This window comes from Dermacentor andersoni, chromosome 10 (assembly GCF_023375885.2).
Source record: "Dermacentor andersoni chromosome 10, qqDerAnde1_hic_scaffold, whole genome shotgun sequence".
Classification (NCBI taxonomy): Eukaryota; Metazoa; Arthropoda; class Arachnida; order Ixodida; family Ixodidae; genus Dermacentor; species Dermacentor andersoni.
This window is the reverse complement of record NC_092823.1, coordinates 77,726,735-77,749,005: the sequence shown is the minus strand read 5'-3', so window position 1 is coordinate 77,749,005 and position 22,271 is coordinate 77,726,735. Positions and strand designations below refer to the sequence as shown.

Here is a 22,271-nt window from a genome sequence, read left to right as displayed (position 1 = left end):
ATAAGAATATAGCTGGTAACATACAGGCATCCTATAACGTTAACGAGAGGGTGGCAGGTCTTGTTGAGAAACTTAAGAGGTACAAAATGAAGGTTGTACAGGTCTACGCCCATACATCCAGTCACGATGACCAGGAAGTCGAAAGCTTCTATGAAGACGTGGAATCGGCGATGGGTAGAGTGAAAACAAAATACACTATACTGATGGGCGACTTCAATGCCAAGGTAGGCAAGGAGGAGGCTGGAGACAAGGCAGTGGGCGAATATGGCATAGACACTAGGAATAGCAGGGGAGAGTTATTAGTAGAGTTCGCGGAACAGAATAATATGCGGATAATAATTACCTTTTTCCGCAAACGGGATAGCCCAAAGTGTACATGGAGGAGCCCGAACGGCGAGACTAGAAATGAAATAGACTTCATACTCTGCGCTAACCCTTGCATCATACAAGATGTGGACGTGCTCAGCAAGGTGCGCTGCATGCAGTGACCATAGGATGGTAAGAACTCGAATTAGCCTAGACCTGAGGAGAGAACGGAAGAAACTGGTACATAAGAAGCCGATCAATCAGTTAGCGGTAAGAGGGAAAATAGAGGAATTCCAGATCAAGATACAAAACAAGAATTCGGCTTTAACTCAGGAAGAGGACCTTAGTGTTGAAGCAATGAAGGACAACCTTATGGGCATCATTAAGAAGTGTGCAATAGAAGTCGGTGGTAACTCCGTTAGACAGAATACCAGTAAGCTATCGCAGGAGACGAAATATCTGATGAAGAAACGCCACTGTATGAAAGCCTTTAACCCTACAGCTAGAATAGAACTGGCAGAACTTTCGAAGTTAATCAACAAGCGTAAGACAGCTGACTTAAGGAAGCACAATATGGATAAAATTTAGCACGCTCTCAGAAAGGGAGGAAGCCAAAAAGCAGTGAAAAAGAAACTAGGAATAGCCAATAATCAGATCTATGCGCTAAGAGACGAAGCCGTCAATATCATTACTAATATGGATAAGATAGTTCAAGTGGCTGAGCAGTTCTATACATATTTATACAGTACCAGTGGCCCCCGCGACGATAATGTACGAGAGAATAGTCTAGAGGAATTTGACATCCTACAAGTAACGCCGCAAGAAGTAAAGCAAGCCTTGGGAGCTATGCAAAGGGGCAAGGCAGCTGGCGACGATCAGGTAACAGCAGATTTGTTGAAGGATGGTGGGCAGATTGTTCTAGGAGAACTGGCCACGCTAAGGAAGTATAATATGGATAGAATTGAACATGCTCTCAGGAACGGAGGAAGCTTAAAAGCAGTGAAGAAGAAACTAGGAATTGGCAAGAATCAGATGTATGTGTTAAGAGACAAAGCCGGCAATATTATTACCAATATGGATGAGATAGTTCAAGTGGCTGAGGAGTTCTATAGAGATTTATACAGTATCAGTGGCACCCACGACGATAATGGAAGAGAGAATAGTCTAGAGGAATTCGAAATCGCACAAGTAACGCCGGAAGAAGTAAAGAAAGCCTTGGGAGCTATGCGAAGGGGGAAAGCAGCTGGGGAGGATCAGGTAACAGCAGATTTGTTGAAGGATGGTGGACAGATTGTTCTAGAGAAACTGGCCACCCTGTATACGCAATGCCTCATGACTTCGAGCGTACCGGAATCTTGGAAGAACGCTAACATAATCCTAATCCATTAGAAAGGGGACGGCAAAGACTCGGAAAATTATATACCGATGAGCTTACTATCAGTTTCCTACAAACTATTTACTAAGGTAATCGCAAATAGAATCAGGAACACATTAGACTTCCGTCAAGCAAAGGACCAGGCAGGATTCCGTAAAGGCTACTCAACAATAGACCATATTCACACTATCAATCAGGTGATAGAGAAATGTGCGGAATATAACCAACCCTTATATATAGCTTTCATAGATAACGAAAAAGCGTTTGATTCAGTCGAAACCTCAGCAGTCACGGAGGCATTACGGAATCAGGATGTAGACGAGCCGTATGTAAAAATACTGAAAGATATCTATAGCGGCTCCACAGCCACCATAGTCCTCCATAAAAAAGCAACAAAATCCCAATAAAGAAAGGCGTCAGGCTAGGAGATACGATCTCTCCAATGCTACTCACAGCGTGTTTACAGGAGGTATTCAGAGACCTGGATTGGGAAGAATTGGGGATAAAAGTTATTGGAGAATGCCTTAGTAACTTGCGATTCGCTGATGATATTGCCTTGCTTAGTAACTCATGGGACCAATTACAATGCATGCTCACTCACCTGGAGAGGCAAAGCAGGAGAGTGGGTCTAAAAATTAATATGCAGAAAACTAAAGTAATGTTTAACAGACTCGGAAGAGAACATCAATTTACAATAGGTAGCGAGGCACTGGAAGTGGTAAGGGAATACATCTACTTGGGCAGGTAGTGACGGGGGATCCGGATCATGAGAGGGAAATAATCAGAATAAGAATGGGCTGGGGTGCGTTTGGCGGGCATTCTCAGATCATGAACAGCAGGTTGCCATTATCCCTCAAGAGAAAAGTGTATAATAGCTGTGTCTTACCAGTACTTACCTACGGGGCAGAAACCTGGAGGCTTACGACAAGGGTTCTACTTAAATTGAGGACGACGCAACGGGCTATGGAAAGAAGAATTATGGGTGTAATGTTAAGGGATAAGAAAAGAGGAGATTGGGTGAGGGAACAAACGCGAGTTAATGACATCTTAGTTGAAATCAAGAAAAAGAAATGGGCATGGGCAGGACAGGTAATGAGGAGGGAAGATAACCGATGGTCATGAAGGGTTGCGGACTGGATTCCAAGGGAAGGGAAGCGTAGCAAGGGGCGGCAGAAAGTTAGGTGGGCGGATGAGATTAAGAAGTTTGCAGGGACGACATGGCCACAATTAGTACATGACCAGGGTAGTTAGAGAAGTATGGGAGAGGCCTTTGCCCTGTAGTGGGCATAATCAGGCTGATGATGATGATGATGATGAATGTAAATGTGTACCTTGGTAAACGAACTTCGGCCAAAAGCACTGGCCAATAAAAGCGTGCGTTAGCGCTGAACGGCCCATGCAATTACGCTGCGTGCGTCGACGAACTAACCTTGCCCGTGGCAGTATGCGCAATTTCGAGATGGCTTAATTACTCGCTCGGAAGTGTAAAAAGCTGATGCCTTACCAAATTATGAATGTTTTTCGGATGTTATGGATGAAGGAAGCCACAACATCTCAAAAGATATTGAAAAAAATTAAAGTTGATGCAAATTGTATATGCAAAATAACTCAGCTGTGAAACAAATTAACGACTCCGCGTGGTAAACCTACTCAGACAGTAACAAGCTGTAATGACTTCACAATGATGACGCAAATTTTTCAGCGAAAGTCGAACAGCGGTACAATATCCAGCAACTTAGAGCGTTCCTGGCGTTGAGCTGTGCCATTTTTAACACATTTTCTGAGCAACCACAATATTGACAATTTCGTCGGCCGAGAGAAAGCAAGCTGTCAAAGAAGCATTTTCATTAAGCCTGTTATAAAAACATTCCGATAAAATACACCGTGATATAAAGCCGTTACAAACAAGGCGATGTGAAACTGTCATGCTTCAAAAATCAGCAAAAACTCTGCATGAACTAGCAGCGGTTCAACATTCCCGAAGCCACGTAAGAACAGATACAAAAACATCAACAGCGTCACAGCTGGTGCGACGACTTCACGGGCCGCATAAAACCAACAAAATCAGTGCTTGCAAGCATCAGCACCTTTAACACGCAACACGATGCGCTAGTGCAGTCCTGAACCCTACCTGGAGCAATACGACAAAGAAGTAGCAAACGATAGATGCGTACAGCGGCATTCGAAACACAAGCGAAATTCCTTCAAACCCCATGCTGCCCTGTGTTCAAAGGGAACCAAAATACAGGGTGTTTCAGCGAACACTTTAAAAAATCTTTATTGGTTGCCTGTGGAAGACATCACAATTCTAGTTCATCAGCTGGTCTACTCGAAGCGGCGGAGAATACTTGCACCAAAATTGAGATTGAAAATCGAATAAATAATAAAAGTTCGCTAATTAAGTTTTGACTAATTACCTTATGGCCAATACTGCAATTTACAAATTCTAGCCGTGGAGTTCGCAAGGCGGATCCACTTGGAACGAATTTTAAAGATGGCACCAGTTTCGAGATATAAATTCCCGAACTTTGCGGAGAAATGCAGTGGCGTTCCAGTTGATTTGTTAACAGAACATCGTTTCATGCACTGAAGCACAAAAGAAAATTATAATATGGGTTACAAGATGAGTAGCTAAGATCAGTAGCTAGAAAGTTAGTTGGTGAAACCGTCATAATTACTCCATTTTGCATTTCTATGTTTTTTGCAAGTTGTGTCCGCCGCTTCGAGTAGACCGGCTCATAAACTAAAATTGAGCTATATGTCACAGGCAACCTTTAAAATATTTTGAGAACGTTCGCTGAAGCACCCTGCATATTTGTACGCCGAGACCAACTTTCTCGATTACCCGTGCCGACATAGCGGATTGTAACCAACACCGGCATGACAAAAAGAAAGCGTGAAATCCAAAAGCTTCCCGCCCAAAATGCGACGATTTATTGCTTGTGTCGCTACCACTCACGAGGCCTTGTGGGTAAGGAGCCGAACCATGTCACCGGCGAGGTTTCGTTGGTATTTGAGGACTTCACCAAACAACCATTGATCTTCAACATGCTTTCAAACTTCGGCCACTACACACATGCGACGCGTGTTGCTTATTTGACACCGAAAACGTGAATCAAATAGGGACGCTCCAGCAGCGACGCAGAAAACTAGGCCCTTCCCGGAGTACGCTTAGCAAGGCCGCCACCAAGTGACGCGTTTATCGGCGGGCTCGATGGCGGCGCAACCCACCGCACCGTTTCAAAGCGGTCGCTCACAGCATCCATCCATTCATCCATGCGTCTACGCGTGTGTCCTGGCTTTATAAACAAAGAAAAAGGAAAGATTCTGCTTACGATTGGCTATGCCTGTTATTGCAAGAATCAGGCAATCTTGGTAATCTGAATATAATAATGTGTAATTCATGTCTGGGAGGGCTTCCGGAACACCTGAAAGAAGCATAGTATATTAATGGATCATATATAGTTTAACACATAGCGTAATAAAAGACAGCGTAAGAGAGAGGGAGGGAGAGAGAGAGAGAACGTTTATTGTTAATGACGTGGTGTGGCTTCCTCGTACGGTAGAGCCCTCATTTCAGGGCCCCATTGACGCGCGCCACTCCGCGTGCCCGATGGATCAGCCATCGCTGCTTCTGCTGGTCTAGGTTGGTCAGCGCAGTCTGCCAGCAGGAAGGTAAAGGAATACGGGAGTAGCCCGGTAGGTGTGGGCATTGCCAGGTACAGTATTATTCTTTGGGCTTTGCTCCTTAGTAGGCAGAGTATGAGGGATATTGTGTGCTGTGGAAGATGTGAAGGTAAAATTGACACGGGAATAAGTTTGTAGCTGTTGGCACGCGGTGTCATCTCGGATAAGGGAATGGTTTGGTGGGGGGGGGGGGGGGGGGGAGTGTCTCTTGCTATCGGTATAATGTTGTAGAGTTTCAAAGTACTTCAGTGGTTCTGTTGGTGCGTTGTCTGGGTTGGACCGACTGAAACAGAACGGATGTGGTTGCGTATGTTATACGCCTAACATGTGGGAAAACATCCTCTTGTCTAATTTTATGTCAGTATGCTTAGGCATGTAAAGAAATAAGTGTCTACGTCAGGTCCTACCAAGAAACACTGTAGTTACGTAGAATACCACTTTCAAAGAAGTTTGCTAATTAGTTTTAGAACATTGCAACTATCTTTTATTTATTTTGTTTAAGCTTTATTTGTTGGTGCACATTAAGCACGATTACTAATAGTATAATATTTAAACTTTCGTTGTATTCTTAGGAGATATTACTGTAAGACTAAAGTAAGCAAGGGGGCACAGAGGTCATCGTGTTAGTAGCTGAAAAAATTCCATTTGCGCGTTTCCAAAAGTAAACTGAGGATGTTCTTCAGCTTTTGAACATCAACAGCAAAAGAGTATCCTATACACCATCTCCGATGCGCGTTACAAATGTGGACCTTCAAGCACAGTGTGCTTTAATATTCCGCTTGCTCCAACCGCTTCTTGTGCGTAGCTTGCTTTAGCCGCCTACGGAGGCCAAAGCTCATGTGTAAATTAGGAGCTCTAAACTCAATTTCTCAAACTCAACTTTGTAATTGTACATGAACTTTGGCCTTCGGAAGACTCTAAATTACCTTCCCTGGCATTTGAGGTGTTTGTGTTTTTCTACCGATATGCACCACGTTCAGTAATTATATTTCGAGGTGTAATTATTTCTTGATATGGGAAGAAAAGTTTGCAATGTGTGACCCGCATCCACAACCTGTTATTCACGCAAAGGCGCTTAGCTTCGAAGTTTCATCTGCATGTAGTGCGCTGATGAAACAACCTTAAAGGCACCAAACTTCATCCCTGAGCACATGGGGGTTGGCCCCTTCCGCGAGTACCGTGCGTAGCATTACCGTGTTTGGGGAAAGGAGGATCCTGGGGGTTCAACCGATGACAGGTGTGCAGATGTTTAAGGCCTCGCCAGCGGAGGCAACAGACCTCTCTGGCCTCTTCTTCACACAGGCGGCACCTCCGGACTGACCCGCCCGGGGGAAATCGGCCGTCCCCTTTTCCTGTCACCTTCATTGATCTTTTCACTTTCCTGCCTTCTTTCTGGCATTCCTGTCACCTTCTCTTTTCCATCACTTCCGTTCCCATTACTTGGTGGCCTGGGTTAACTGTGCGTTCTCTACCCTACATTGGGATGCACCCCATTAGGTTACAGCGGGTGCGTACAGCTGGCGCTTGCAAGCTTCTTTTTTCTTAAGTCCTGTAGCGTCCCCTTGTTGAGATAGATGATGGGTGGCTGCCACAACTGACGAACACAGACCGAATTTTATCTCTACGCATTTCTCTCTATTGATACCCGATTGTTCTCTGAAAATAGGGCACACCGATGCCGACTTAAACATTTTCTGTACAGAGCAAGGAAACGTTTCCGCCTTTCCATCTCTCAAAAGCGATGGGTCACGAAAATCAGTAAGAAAGTTACCCCCGTTCCTAGTTGCGAAATGTCTAGCAGATACTCTAGGGATGGGCAATAAAGTCACGAAAATGGTAAGTGGCGATCTACTTATTGAGGTCCGAGATACCATCCGGCATGAAAAACCATCCAACTTGAAAATTTTGTGAACGTCGCCATCGCTGTGACTACCCAACGTTCGATTAGAACTGTTCTAGGAGTGGTATCAAAGGATGACTTGCTTGAACGATGCTGAGCCATAGAGTGCTGGAAAGACCAGGAGGTCCTCAACGTTCAGAGAATTAAGATTAAACAAGAGAACAAGGAAACACAGACCAAGTACAGAGTATGTAGATCTAGCATTCTGCACGGAATGCTCGCAACAAGCTGCACGAAGATCTGAATACGCCCATATATTCCCAACCTTGGACGATGTTTTAATTGCTGGAGATATGGTCACGGTTCAAAAACATGCCGAGATGAGCTCAATTATCCCAAGTGCTGGTCGAATGACCTCTCTTCCGAAAGCTTCAAAAATGCACGTCATTGTGTGAACTGCGATGGCAGGCATGCCACGTACTCGCGCCCCTGCCCGTCTCGGCAAAAAAGGACATCATTGCATTGAAAGTGAAAGGTAACATTTTATTCGAGAAAACACGAAAACGCATGTCATTCCCGAAAGGCACAAGATACTCTGATGCGGCGCGTAAAGGGGCAGCACCACTGCAGCCTCAGGCACCCCTTCGGCCGACGCAGAATGAGCCGGCGGTTGTACCACCTGTGCCTTTGGCGGCAGTGGATAATCTACTGCGCCAACAGGGCCCATCAAACTCTCAGCTGTCGGGTCCGGGAGCCTCTTCACGCGTGGCGAGGTCTCAAGCAAGGTCACGAAGTTTACACAAGCAGCATCCCGCGCATTTTTCGAGGTAAGGGGCACTACACAATGCTCCTCGACGTTGACAGCGTCGAAGGAGCAACGCGGATCACTTGACCGCTCAATAAAAGAAGAGGCTCGGGTTACAGCTCCTAGAAAAGATTCACAAAGCTATAATTACCTTGTACGCAGATAACCTTATTTCTTTCGAAAATGGTTAACCTAATAATCCAGTGGAATATCAGAGGGCGTATGAATAATTTAGATGAGATTAAAGAGCTCCTATACGAACTTCAACCAGGGCTGTTCGGCATACAAGTAACAGATCTGAAATCCTCCTCAACAAAAGTTCTGAACCAATATCCCATTTTACAAGAAGACCGCAAGGATGACCTCGCCGCATCTAGTGGTGTGACAGTCATAACACAGAAGTCAGTTGCTTGCCCCGAAACCTACGCCCACAAAAAAAGTTAGAGGCAGTAGCTATTCAAGTTATACTGTTTGATGGGCTTGTGACCGTCTGCTTTCTTTATGTCCCACCTGGATTTCTTCTGGAGTCTACGGAGATTGAGAAGCTAATAGATCAGTTCCCCGGTTGGAGCAATACACATTAACAAGAGACCTAAATGCCATAACGCTCTTTGGAGAGATCCGCGCTGCGACGCAAGAGGCCCTGTGATTAAAAACTATTTTTTTTATCTGGTGCGGTTCTCTTCACGAAGAAAGATCCCACCTTCTGTGCTACCACACATAACATATATTCTTCTATAGATTTAACCATAGCCTCCGCAGTTATGATGCCGTATTTAGTTTGGAGGCTGATCACAAATGCATGCGGAAGTGATCATTTTCAAATAGTATTGAACCTCCCGAAACATGTAGAATATATTCCGCATAAGCCCAGACGGCAACTCCACACAGCCGACTAGAACAGTTTTCGAGAATGTACACGTTTGAAGCGAGATGACATCGTAACCTTGAGCAGGGATGACGCAGTGGCGTACTCGACAGCTTTTCTTATTGATGCTGCTTCAAAGTCCATCCTGTAAACAAATGGATCGTATCACAAGCGACGCGTCCCTTGGTGGAATGAGGGATGCAGGAAGGTGCGTAAAGTCCAAACGAAAGATTGGGATCTTATGCGAGAGGCTCGAATTGTAGAAAACTTTATTAGCTTCAAGCGCATTTAGTCGCAGGGAAGAAGAACATGCAGACAGGCGAAAAGGGAAACCTGGGAGAAGTACTTCAAAGGAAGGAACTCATATACAGATGACAAGAAAGCTTGCGACAAGCTGACGAAGATAAAAGAAAGGCAGACACACTCGATACCGTTTGTGCATAACCAAGGGAAGATCAAGTGAATTCTCTTGGGGCCCAACTCTGAACTTATATATGGTTCTGCACATTACTCACAAACATTCTTAATACACAAAGAGCCAATAAAAAGAAAACCACTCGATCGCAAATGTAGGCCCACTGAGGGGCACATCTGTTTCAGCATGGCTGGATTGTGCGCTGCACTGATCTCCTGCAATCAGTCTGCACCAGGACCTGATCGCATCTCATATGAAATGATCAACCACATAGATACACAAACTCCTCCTATTGTTTAGTGCAATATGGAGAGCAGGGTACATTCTGTCTTCTTGGAAGGAAGCCATTATAATTCCTATCCTTAAGGAGGGAAAAGAACCATCCTTAGCCAGTAGATACGCACCGATAGTACTGACAAGCTCTTCAGAAAGATGACAAAGCGGCGCATAATTTACAAGTTAGAAACCAACAAATTATTACACCTTTACCAGTGCGGTTTCGGGGAAGATAGGTTAACAGCAGATCACCTTCTCCTCATAGAGCCCAATATAAGAGATGCGTTTATACACAATTTTTCTTGACAGTATCTTTAGAGTTGGGAAAAGCCTACGACACTGCCTGGCGATATGTAATTTTACCGTATCTCTCTTCAATGCGAATCAGCAGAAACATGTTAAGCATAATCCACGGCTATCTCTAAACGCACCGCCCGTGTGAGAGTTGGCGCTGCTATGTCTAGACCGTTCATCCAGAAGACCGGCGTTTCTCAAGGTGAGGTGCTTAGCTGCAGGCTATTCATTGTGACAATGAATTCATTGCGCTCATTAATACCGCGTACAATCTTTTACTCAATTTATGTAGACGACGTCCAAATCGGTGTTAAGTCTTGTAACCTTGCAATTTGCGAGCGACAAGTCCAGGTCAGTCTAAACAAGCTTCCTAGCTCGGCGGACGAAAATTTATTTAGTGTAAATGCTACAAAGAATACGTGCGTTCTTTTCTCGAAGAGGGGCTTGGTTCCACAGCCAAGCATAGAGTTTAATAAAGAACGTCTGCTTGTGAAGAGCGGGCACAAATTATTGAGTGCAATACCATGCTCGAGGATAACTTTTATACCCCACATAAAATACATAAAAGAAATATGCCTAAGAATGATGAACCTACTAAAAGTTCTGTCACACAACTTGGGGTACTGAGAAGTGCCTTAGAATCTTACACGAGAGCCTCGTATGTACACCTTCAGAATACGGCTCCGGTGATGCATAGCGCTGGTCCTTGTTTCTTCTCGACTTGTCCTTGTGTCTCCGCGCAAACTTTTACAGTGTGCATATAATATCAGTCAGCTACGCCAAGTGCCTTGAAAATGCTGGACCCTGTTCGTCATTTAGGCATTCACCTCGTTACCGGTGCCTTCAGGGCAAGTCCGAAGCCAAGCCTCTACGTGGTGTAATCAGTGTTCTCAGCATCTGCAGAGATCCTATTGCAGTTTTCCATATTTTGTAAAAGCACATTCAAACTGTGCACATCTTTCATATACCACCATAAACGATACATCATGTGCAATACATTGCCAGAACGGACTTGCCGCGAGACAACCTTCTTCAATGCGTGCAAGGAAGCTCAGCAATGTTGCCGTCCCACTCTTCGATCATAATTTAATTGGTACAGCGAAGCTATTACCTCCGTGGTACTGACAGGTCATAGAATGTAACACATCCTTTGTAGACGGTACAAAATACGTTCCAGAAGCACGTATTCAAATGCATTTCTTTGAAACAACAATGAAAATACTCCTGCCCAGAATTTTACACTAACACATCAAAGCCTCATATTGGTATGTCTTAAGCACCCGTTCGCATATCGTTTTTAGAGTCGGATGTATTGCACCCGGAAACAAGTATTTTTGCTGCAGAGACTTACGCAGTAATATCAGCTGTGCAGCACATTAAGAATAGAAAGCTACAAAAAGCCGTTATATTTACAGATTCCTTAAGCGTCATAAGATCCCTAATGACATACCATAAAAGAAGGAATTCTACATTTATTAAGCAATATCCAATGATATATGTCTGGCCAATACGTAATCATAAGCTGGGTGTCTTGACACAGAAATATTGAGGGTAACACACTTTCCGACTAAATTTCTCCCTCCATAAAAACAAGACCGAGCAATTTTACCATAGCGGCTCCTGCCACAGACTTGACTCACTTCTTACTGAAGAAACTAAGGAACTATTGGCAATAAACGAAGGCACCGAACCCAGAAGTAAACAATTAAGCAAAGTTTGGGAAATTAGCCGTCGATAACTATAACACGGCACTCACTCCTAACGGTTGATCGGCGATGCATCTCCGACTGTGATAGATGTGGCGAGACGATGTCGGCCCTTCACATATTGTTAGCGTCGGGAATTAGAAGCCAAAGTAAAAAAGTATTCCTCATCATACAGACAGCACATCACCCTTCACCCTGCAATGTTTCTCGGAGTAGAACCGTTTTTTTTGACAGTAAGGTGGTTATAAGATTTTTACAAGAAGTTGGTAAATCGTTAATTATCAGACAAATGCATTCGTGGTATACCGTCTTGCTTTTATGGTAATAGCGCCTATGTGTAGTCCTTGTCATTATTTTAATACTGCTATATATATTACGCAAGTTAAAGCGACTGCTTTAGGCCCTTTTACCGCCATGCTACATACACCGTTCGCAGTTCATTTCTGCATTCCGTAAACGGCTCATTGAAAACTCACCACTATGTGTATGGCGGTCTCAACCAGATTTTAGACTGATGTATTCCCCATGTTTTGGCCCTTCAGATTTACGCACAGTTTCGCGAAAGGATAAGTTTTTAAGGTACAACACTGTGACATAAACAACAACAATAAATGATAAGATAAATAGCTACAGATAAACTTCTAGGTTATATTTTCGCTCTCGCGAAATAGGTGTGATGGGCTAACCGCTCTAACTATGCGTATGAAATGATAAAGAAAATGCGTTGTCTGTTCGTAGCTCGCATTATTTACGGTTGATCTAAAATGACACAGCTAGAAAAAGAATGGAAGTTTTATATGCAAGACGAAGCAACCATTGCTATATTAAATTAGTACACAGCTATGTAAAGTAAGGGCAGTAATTTATCGGTCTTATAAACATGTACACATTAACTTATAACTGAATTAACAAGCATAGTTTGACGCACGCAAGTAAACATGAACACATTGGGCTCGATGACCTGGCAGACTCGCTGTTATTGACCATTTTCGCGAAGCAGTTTGTTCTAGAAAAACAAGATAGTGCTTTTGGCGGCAAGCCGCACATCGCCTCTGCGACAGCGCACGAATAAGAAACCATTATCGCTTCCACATTCCTTCTGTGCGATCAGCTGTCGGAAATGCAACCGAGTTTTCGCTAACGCACTGTGCTCCAATCATGTCGGATTGGATCATGTGGATTGAAGACGTGTCCAAAATTTGGCTGCAAAAATAGAGACTGGCATATTAAGGAATGGAATGAATTTTTGTATCCAAGTTAATGGGCCGTTGCTGCAGCTGTCCGTACGCGTTACCGGCAAATCGGAATGTATGGCTTCCTTCGAGGATACAGAAATTCGCTCATCCGCTAGCGTTGTATCGCTAGCTGGCAAAAAGGTGGTTCAGACCGGAACGTCGGCCAGAGTGAATACCGCTCGTTATGCAACGACAAATGTAGTAGCGCCGTTTCCCGTCATACTACGTTTTGCGCACAGTATGTACATACATCTACCGCAACTGGCACTAAATCTTACTCCCGCTCGGTCCCCTACATGTCAATATGCGATTGGGCCCACACTTGAATATATGCATGCCATATACGCACAATAAATGACGGACTGTAACGATAACGCATGAATGGTCGAGGCTGAATGTTTCGTGACAGTCTACAAGAGTAAGCGAGTTACTAGCGATTATACATGTTTGCTACAAGGTCCTACAATGTACAAAATGGCTACGTTTCATGCCTTGCGCGCAGCAAGAACAAATCTACTGGAACTGAGCACACCCGCGAGCGATTAGCAGAAATAATGAGTTAGTGACCACACCAAAGAAATTCGCTAAGTCAGAAATGTGACTAGCCGCTGCTTCAATATACTTCCAAAAATAAATGATGAAGAGCAAAACACACTAATCTTGATAATTCATACGCAGAAAGTTTGGATAGCTTGGAATACATATTTAGCCTCACTTTTAAAACGAGCACCAAATACGATGCTCACGCCGTTTGTACATAGGTTAATCAGCTTACAAAGCGCTTTTTTATGTTCTCAGAAGCTGTGGCCAACGCTTCATGTCGTCCACCCAGTCACCGTCTGTGATATCTCTCGAAACAGAGGTTTGCTGAGCCACAACTGCGTTATATACACCCATTGTAAACGCGGAGGGAACGGAAGCACTTGAGGCTACCAATGGACGCATCACCACGTGATCAAACATGGCAGCGCCCACGCGAACGCCGCGAAAGGGGTCAACTGCACTCGAATGAGGAAGTGCGGCAGCAGCAACGAGCCAATTGACATTCCTGCGGCCTCTCGCCATAAACCGAACTAAACAGTGAGAACACAGCGCAAAAAAGCAATCAGCACTTCGCGCACTCTGTATTCATCGCAGATTGCTTACAAGTTAGATTACAGTGAAGGCGCCAAATAAAACAACGGATGAAGGAAGGAGACACGAGACAACCACGTGGTTGTCTCGTGTCTTCTTCCTTTGTCTGTTGTTTTATCTGGCGCCTTCATTGTAATCGTGCATAACCAACTCGCCCACCAGCACGTGCTCAGTTACAAGTTAGAGTCCACGCGGCCGCACCGTACGCAGCCGCAGCCGGAGTAGAACGCCCCTCACTGTGCCTTGCGCGTGATAAAAAGAGGCGTGTTCCCTCTACGCTTTCCTCTCTCGCACGCACCAGATTGAGCCACTATAGGCGGCTCACCTTCGTACGCTTTCACTCGCACATACACTCTTAAAAAGTTTCTTTAGCCAATCTCTTTAGCCAGTGTTGCAATGCGTAGCCTGAGTGTTCTATGATGTTTGTTGGATAACCATCGTTTTTGCAGGCTGGCTGGGGCCTCCCACATGTGAAGGACGTGGCCATCTGCGATGTCGGTGTCAGGGGTGTCTGGGATTTGGAAGTAGCTTATGGCACGTCCTGCGAGAAGCTTTGAGTCCATGTGTCAAGATGGTGCGGGGAGTTATACTGCGAATATGTCGAAATTTATCCCAGTTTACAATTCCTATGGGAAGTCGAGCTGATCGAGCCAGTGAGTTGAGCTGACTTCTTGTATCTGAGACACAGTGATCACTCCCGAAAGAGTTGTTTGTTAGTCCAGCAACTGTGTGCTATGTTCTTAGTGAAGCAGAGGTCTGGACTGGTGTTAAGTTGGACACTGTTGCCTGTTCTAGTTGGGTGATTTAGATCATTGATGAGGGCATGTCCTCAACTTGGATGAATGTCCAAGGCGCGGTGCCCTTTCTGCACTTCTTGTAGCCCCAACTCGTGTGGTTGGCGTTGAAGTCACCGACGACAAGAAGGGGGTGTCGGCAACTAATGGAAAGAACATTTCGAAGGGCTTGCAAAGAGAGTGGCTGCGGGTCCGTTGCGCGGGCTGTGTATATTGAGAACAAATAGAGTGCCACCCTTGCGAGGTCTCAGGAGAAGCTCAACAAGATTGCTGTGTATATCGTTCACTTCCAAGGAGTGTTCCGTAGCCATCAGGTTACGATGGACGAGTATGGCAAACCGTGGGGGTGTCGTCTCTACCGCTTCATGCGTGGTGTAGTTACAGAGTTTCGTCTTATATTGTGTTTCATGTAAGGCGATTACGGAGGGTGTGTCGGGATCGGAAGGGTTTGCAGGTGGAGTTGTGTGCTGCTACATTTCGCAGGCAAACTCCAAGAATTCCACTGCTACAGATGTATGTCGTTACGGTGCGCCGCCATGTTGGGCTGGTCGGTTGTTCGGGTGACGTCACTCCTGTCATTTTAGGGGGTAGAAGCCCACTAATCTGAGTCTGAATTTGAGCCGCAGTGACCTCTCGTGCACCCTGGCACTGCTCGAGCGCTGTCATCCAGTTGACGACCTTTGCCATCCAAGCTGAGTTGTCTTTTTGCATTGAGACGAGGCCAGCCTGCATGGTTTGTACTGCTGCATTTAAGGCAGTCAGCGGCTCGGTGACCGTAGGGGTGGCAATGTCAGGCTCTGCTTGTGCCTTGCGCATAGCGAGGGGGGGGGGGGGGGGAGGGTGTTGCGAGCAGGTGACACCGTGCGCAACAAAGAGGTAGAAGGAGGGCGTAGGGGTGGCCTGTTAATGTGTGCTATCTGTTTGAATGGGGTATGCAGGGGAGCTACGCTGTTGCGGGGGAAGTTTTTGGAGAATTACTTGAAATTGTTGGAGTTCCGCGATCTCGAGGCTTTGTTGATGGCGCTGTGCTCTGAGCTTCGCTTTTGCACTAGCGAGCGAGGGTGATCGCGGTTTCTAGCTCACCTGTTGTTCGGTGGGCTCGGTCCTCTGGCCAGGTACCGCTGGAGAGAAAGAGGACCGACTTCTGTTACGAACCTTTCTTGATGTGGATCTGGAACAGACAGCGCACCCGGAACCGAGCGCGCTGTCGGGAACTGGATCGGAGCCGGCTGCGGGTGACGGCACGCTAGAGCTCGGTGGTGGTGTGCTGTCTTGTTAGGTGGCCGTCTTGCCGGCGGCCAGCGGGTTGGAGTGTGGGTTTACAGCTCGCTCGAAGCGCACTTTAACAAATAATAGTGTGGAAGATAAGCTAGAGTTAACGATATCGGGGATAGAAAGAATTCATCGACTCGGTAGTCGGAAGGCGGATAGCAATGGCAACGATCGGTCAGTTATTCTCAAATTGCAAGACTGCCACGATAAAGTAATGATTCTAAAGAACAGCCCTAAACTGAAAGGATCTAGTGAATCAGTCAGCGAAGATTTTTCACTAAGTGCCCGGGATGTGAGGAAAAAGTGGTCGCCTTTTCGCTTGGGTCAATCGTAGCGATGAGATCATAGCACTGTCACCAAAAAAGAAAAACGAGGAAACGAACACAGAACCATGGACCACCCTATCGCGGCGGCAGTTACTTTGATAAATCTGAATGCGCGCAGTATTATGAGCAAATCTGAAGAGCTTCAGGCTATGTTGCTAGCACTTAAACCCGATATTGTCACCATAGCTGAGACATGGTTGCACACGCACATCTCCGACGACAAAATTGTTTTACCCGGATATCTGAGTGTGCGGAGGGACAGAAGGTCAAAGGGATAGGGGGCGTTGAAATGATCAAAACAGACATATCTTACGTTGTAATGCCCGTTGTTCCGGAAGTTGAAGCTGTACAGCGTAAAATTTATCTCCGAGAAAGTCTTGTACACGTGGGCACTGTCTATAGACCACCGAGCGCTGAAGTCACGTATCTTGATCCTTTGTACAATTACATGCGGAAGCACATGTCTGAAGGCAAAATTATCTTGGCTGGCGACTTCAACCTTCCTCATGTGCACTGGAGCTCTCTGAATCCCGGAAAGGTGGAAATTAATCGCATTCTCAATTTTATGTTCACGTTTATTCTTACACAACTTGCTCTAACGCCTAGTTGTATTCAGGGAGGCTCCAGCTCTGTTCTAGATTTAGTTTTTGTCGCTGATATTTTCGAGACAACTGATACCCATGTAGAAGATTTACACGTTATGTCACACCATAAACTAGTCCTGTGTGCTTTGCCTATAGCACGTATTACTCGGAAGAGGGGCCCTGTGAAATATACATTTGTTTTAAATAGGGCAGATGATGCTGCTATCATGACGTATCTTACCCATGGATACCATGACTTCTGTAATTTTTGTACTGACGAACAGTCACACATTGACGATGTCTCGCTGAAATTTCGGGCACATATTATGTACTGCAGTAACTGTTTCGTTCAGAAAATAGCAAAGGTAACGAGAAAATACAATTCGTGGATTACTCGCGAAATAATTCGCTTAAAGCGTAGAATCAAGAGGCCAAGGAAAACTAAAACAATCATGCATGAACTCTCATTATTGCTCGCGCTTAAATTCTCTCACAACTTTAGTAAAAGATGAAATTCGTGGCGCTAGAGAGCACTTTAGTAGCACCACATTAAAACAATTCTGCAAGGACTCCCCTTATAAATTTTGGCGTTACATTCACTCTCAAAACAGCACCCGCTTAACATCCGCTGTGGAAAATAAAGGCACAGCAAATGCTTTTAATAACTACTTTCAGTCGGTGTTTACGCGTGATGTAGATGTTCCAGCATACCCATACTGATTTACTTCTGGTATTGAACAGAGAAAACTAGCTGGCTCTCCAACTATTTCTGAAACTGGTATATTTTCCATGTTATGAAATATGGACGTGATAAAATGCAGCTGCCCTGATGGAATTCCGAACGAATTCTTGAAACGGTATGCAGAACCTATCAGGAAGCACTTGCATCTGATATACCCAAATTCAATACGTGAAGGTAGCCTCCGAGCACAGTGGAAAATTGCTAAAATGTTCCAGTCCATTCATTGGGAGCAGTTTCATCGCTCGCAAACTAATGGCCTATTTATTGTGCTTGTACTTGTTCTAAAATGCTTGAGCGTATTATCGTAAATTTCATTACAGAATATGTATAGTCTAATCATAACCTTTATCCAAATTAGCATGGCTCCGTAGTGGGTTACCCGCTGTTACTCAACTAACAGAAATAACTCATGACCTTGCCCAAGCCCTTAACAACCAGTCTCAAATTGATATACTCTTTCTGGACTTATCAAACGCCTTTGACCGGGTCTCTCCTGCGAAAAAAATTTTCAAGCTTACTAACATACTCGGAGATGGGCCGGTGACTTGCTGGGTAAGTGTTTATTTTCCAACAGAAGGCAGTTTGTGCGTCTTGGAGACCATTCTTCTGATCCTGTTCCAGTTGTTTCCTGTGTACCTCAGGGCATTGTTCTGGCGCCCCTTCTTATTTTACACTTCATAAATGATATCCCGAAACAAGTTAAAGCTAAAATCTGACTGTTTGCAGATGAATACGTGCTTTACCTAGAAATCCGGAACATTGATGACTAAATTAAACTCAGTAACGCATTAAATAAAGTTGGGCAGTGGTGCAAGCATTGGCAGATGTCAATCAGTTTAGATCAAACGGTTTCAATATTTGTTATAAAGAAAAAAGAAAAAAGAAAATTAGATTACTCTTATTCCATTAACGATGCCATCATGCCAAGTGTTTCTGAGAATCCTTATTTAGGACTCACCATTTCTTCCGACTTGACGTGGACTACGCATATCCAAGAGGTAACCAGGAAGGCAATGCAGAAACTGTTCTTTCTCAACAGAGTCTTGCGTCATTCGGCATATGAAACTAAGCAACTTGCGTTCGTCACACTTATTCGACCCATCTTACAATATGCGAATATAGTTTGGTTTCCACTCACGAAAAAAACATCCGCACACTCGAAATTATTCATAGGAAAGCTGTCCCTTCTCTTTATAACCGTTACAAGCGTACCGATTCACCAACTGAGCTCTGACAATGTGCAGGCCTTCAAACCCTGGGAAGCCGAGCGAAACTACAACGTTTGAAGTTTTTTGTATATGCTAATCCACAACTCATTTAAGCTAAACTACTACGACTTTATAAACTTTAAAACCACTCGCCAGACTCGACAGATGCACCCAAATAGACTACAAGAGCTTTCTCGAAAACATAACGCGCTCTTGTTCTACTTTCCGCAAGCTGTACAAGTATGGAAGGGACTGAGCCCGTGCGTCACTGAGCAGACGACGTTTCCCAAACTTAGTGAGCTTCCCGAGAAGGCAGTCCTCTCTATTACTTGTTGATATTTTTTCGGTCTGTGTATTTGTTCCCAACTACTCTGTATATTTTTTTCTGGCTCAAAAAAAAGGAAAGCCAGGATTGCAAATGTACACATATGTGTCAAATTTGTTCACCCACTCCTGTAATAACCGCCATGGGACTGAGAGTAGGTTGAAATAAACAAATAATAAATAAATAAAGGTAACTAGGATAGGCTTGGTTCGACCTAGTGGGCGAGCGTCAACAATGGTGAACGACTTGGTTTGGTTCACAGCCGAGAGGTCATAAAAGATTTCTTTCGGCTGATCGTATATCACATTGTTGAAGATACGTCAGATGGCGTCGTGCGGCGCAGAGATGTAAGCACGGAGAGGGAATTGCTCGTCGTGGTATACAGGACTTGAGTTTGCACATAGCGTAGTGTGCGATTCTCCGCTGGCATGCTGATTGTGAACGAACTGTAATGCGAGTTGATTCTGAGGCGATCGTACAGCCGCACCTCGTTCTAGTCGACACGTACCATGTTGCAGACGAGCGCGAGTAGCATTCCGCCCTTGCGCTGTCGGAGGTCGAGGCTACCACCCGGATGGACAATGATGTTCAGGTCCCTTGGCGGGCAGTTTATATGGCGGAGTATGCCGTCGAAGCTTCGGAGTAGATTGCTTGCCTTGTTTGGGCTAAGCCTACGTGGCCAGGTCGGCTGGTTGTTGAGTGGGCGCGTCGGAGGTGGTCGCCGACAGCGTAGCGTGGACACTTGGGTAGGCCATATTCTGGGCATTAATGGGCCTATTCCACCGGGGATTGTTTGCGAACTGTTCCGGTGAGATATCTTCGCCTTCGAAGAAGTATATCATCCTGCTAGACGGCTCCATGGAGGCGGGAGAGGTCTTGGAAACGCCGGTAATCTGAGGCCCAACGGCGGCGCCTAGGCGTTGCTCGGAAACGCTTGGTCTACGTTAAGCCTAGAGTGGCCGCACCCGGCTCGAGAACAAAAGTCGCTCCGGGGATTTGAAAAACAGCAGAACATTGCTGAAAAGTGGTGAAAACAGGTGTCGAACGCCTTCACTGACCGTTCTTGGGCGGGATCAGGTCATCCCGCGTCGAAATTGCGCCTTCACAGGCCAGAAATCACGGAGCCTAGGTGAGGTGTGCCCACTCGTTCGCCGGCTACTCGGCATTCCCGGCGGAGGTGAAGCAGGCGTTAAGCACTACCCATACGTGGGCAGATCCCGAAGATAATGCAATGCCGGGCTGACTCGCGGTGGTGGTGAAGCAGACGTTAAGCACTTCCCATACGTGGGCCGATTCTAAAATAGTCCAATGCCGGGCCGACCCTAGGCGCAGGTGAAGCAGACGTTAAGGGGCAGACATACACAGCTTATCCTTTTTCACTCAGCGAAGGGGCACTGAGTTATTTTCACTACTGCTCTAGGACAACACATGTAACCGGCAAGTGGAGTTTTCAGGAGAGTACTTGGGATTATAGTAAATCTGGAGATGCAGGATCTTCAGGGCACCCGAGAGGCATGGGGGGATGCCACCTTAAGCCTGGTTGGTACGGAAGTTCGGGCCACCGAAACAGAAGCGGGTTGGCGGGATGTGCGGCCGATGCGGCTGATCGCATGATCCCCTTGCACGTGAAAGCGTCGGCTAGCCCCAAGCTCACAAACATGTCCTAGTTCTTGCCAAGGTGTCTCCATCGCCCCTTAGATGTACTGGAGAAGCCGCCAATGCGTATTGAATAATGACAGGTTGCAACAACCTGTGAAACAAAGCACTCCAAGAACTCCCATCATGGCCATCCGCCAACTAACGGCAGCAAGTTGACTGCTGCCGCACCCCGCGGCTTCTGTAATATCAATAAGAACTTTGCCATCCTTTCTATTGCTTTCATTCGTTCTCCTTCGGGCCAATCTGCGAATTTGTTATATGATGCCCCTGAACCATGCCCAGATCGAAGTAACCTTAGAAAAGTGACGACCGCGTTGTGCCGAGCAAGGAAACAGTCGGTATGCTGCAAAACGCAGCGACGAAGGAGAGCGGAAACAAAGCTAATTTATTACTTGGATGATCACTTTCATTGATTTCTGCATATCCGTATTTTTAACTAGTTTTGAATGAAGAGCTCGTGCGTTCAGTATATTGGTCGTTGGTACCATCCCCTGGAAAATTAATTCTTTTGAGCCAATACATCGACTCAACTCGTGCGGTAGAGTTAGCTAGCCCAAGACAATCCCGTTAAATCTCGGAAGCACCCTGAGCACTACCAAATTTTTTTAGAGAGCTGTGGCGAACAGTAATGAACTAGAAAGAGAAACAAGAAACATACATTGGTTTGTGTGGACTGAGACGCTGTCTGGTACGACCTGTGGTTGCCCTTTTCCGCCATCGTCTGTATAAAGGCTCGAATAGAAACGTCCGTGGTATTGGAAGGAACCACTGAAATGAAGGAAAACAGAATATAAGATATCAAGTAAGCAATCATGAATAGTGGACGGAAGGGTGGGTCATCCAAACTTATGTAGGATTTAAAAACAGGACACTGGAGAAGATAAAGTAGTTATCTTACAGGTGACGCATTAATATGAATACGAACATCGGGAATTCGGCAATAGAAGTAGATGAAAGTTTGTTGAACTTATATTTCTTTTTTAGACTCCTTTTCTTGAAAATATGTTTTCATTTTTTTATTTGAATGCTGAGTATGACATCATGTTTCATGAATATACCTTTTGCTGTCGCCTATGGATTGGGAGGGCATTTGTGTATGCAAGGTAGTTTTACGTAATTATGACGTGACATCTCACGGCGTTGGGAAGCCATCGCGCACCGTAGCTACAAATGTCGTCGTTTTGAACATACAAGAAACAATACTCTGTATGAATCAACCATCACTTCTAAAATTCTAAGTTTCGGAAAGCTTGTCTCGAGTGATTTAAACGCGCCGCTGCCTTATGTAATGAGAGTGGATTCATTGCCTGTTTCATATGTGCGCATTATTTGCCTGTTTCATATGTGCGTCTGTTTCATTTCAGCATTATTTTCATCATCTCTTTTTTTCTTATGTGATATGGAAACCTCTAGTTTACTT

General features: G+C 45.2%; 1 long non-coding RNA gene across 3 annotated transcripts in view; it reads right to left on the bottom strand.

Moving 5' to 3' along the window:
* The window catches only part of LOC129380691 (uncharacterized), a 45,642-nt gene that overhangs the window by 5,742 nt on the left and 17,629 nt on the right, over positions 1 to 22,271 (bottom strand). For 2 of the 3 annotated variants that reach the window (XR_011890567.1, XR_011890569.1), the window contains exons 3-4: positions 21,510 to 21,619; positions 5,017 to 5,109 (exon numbers count right to left, since the gene is read on the bottom strand). This is a non-coding gene — a long non-coding RNA (uncharacterized lncRNA). Of the gene's footprint in view, positions 1 to 5,016; positions 5,110 to 16,646; positions 16,857 to 21,509; positions 21,620 to 22,271 lie in introns of all 3 variants that reach the window. The other variant, XR_011890568.1, reaches the window with a different exon arrangement.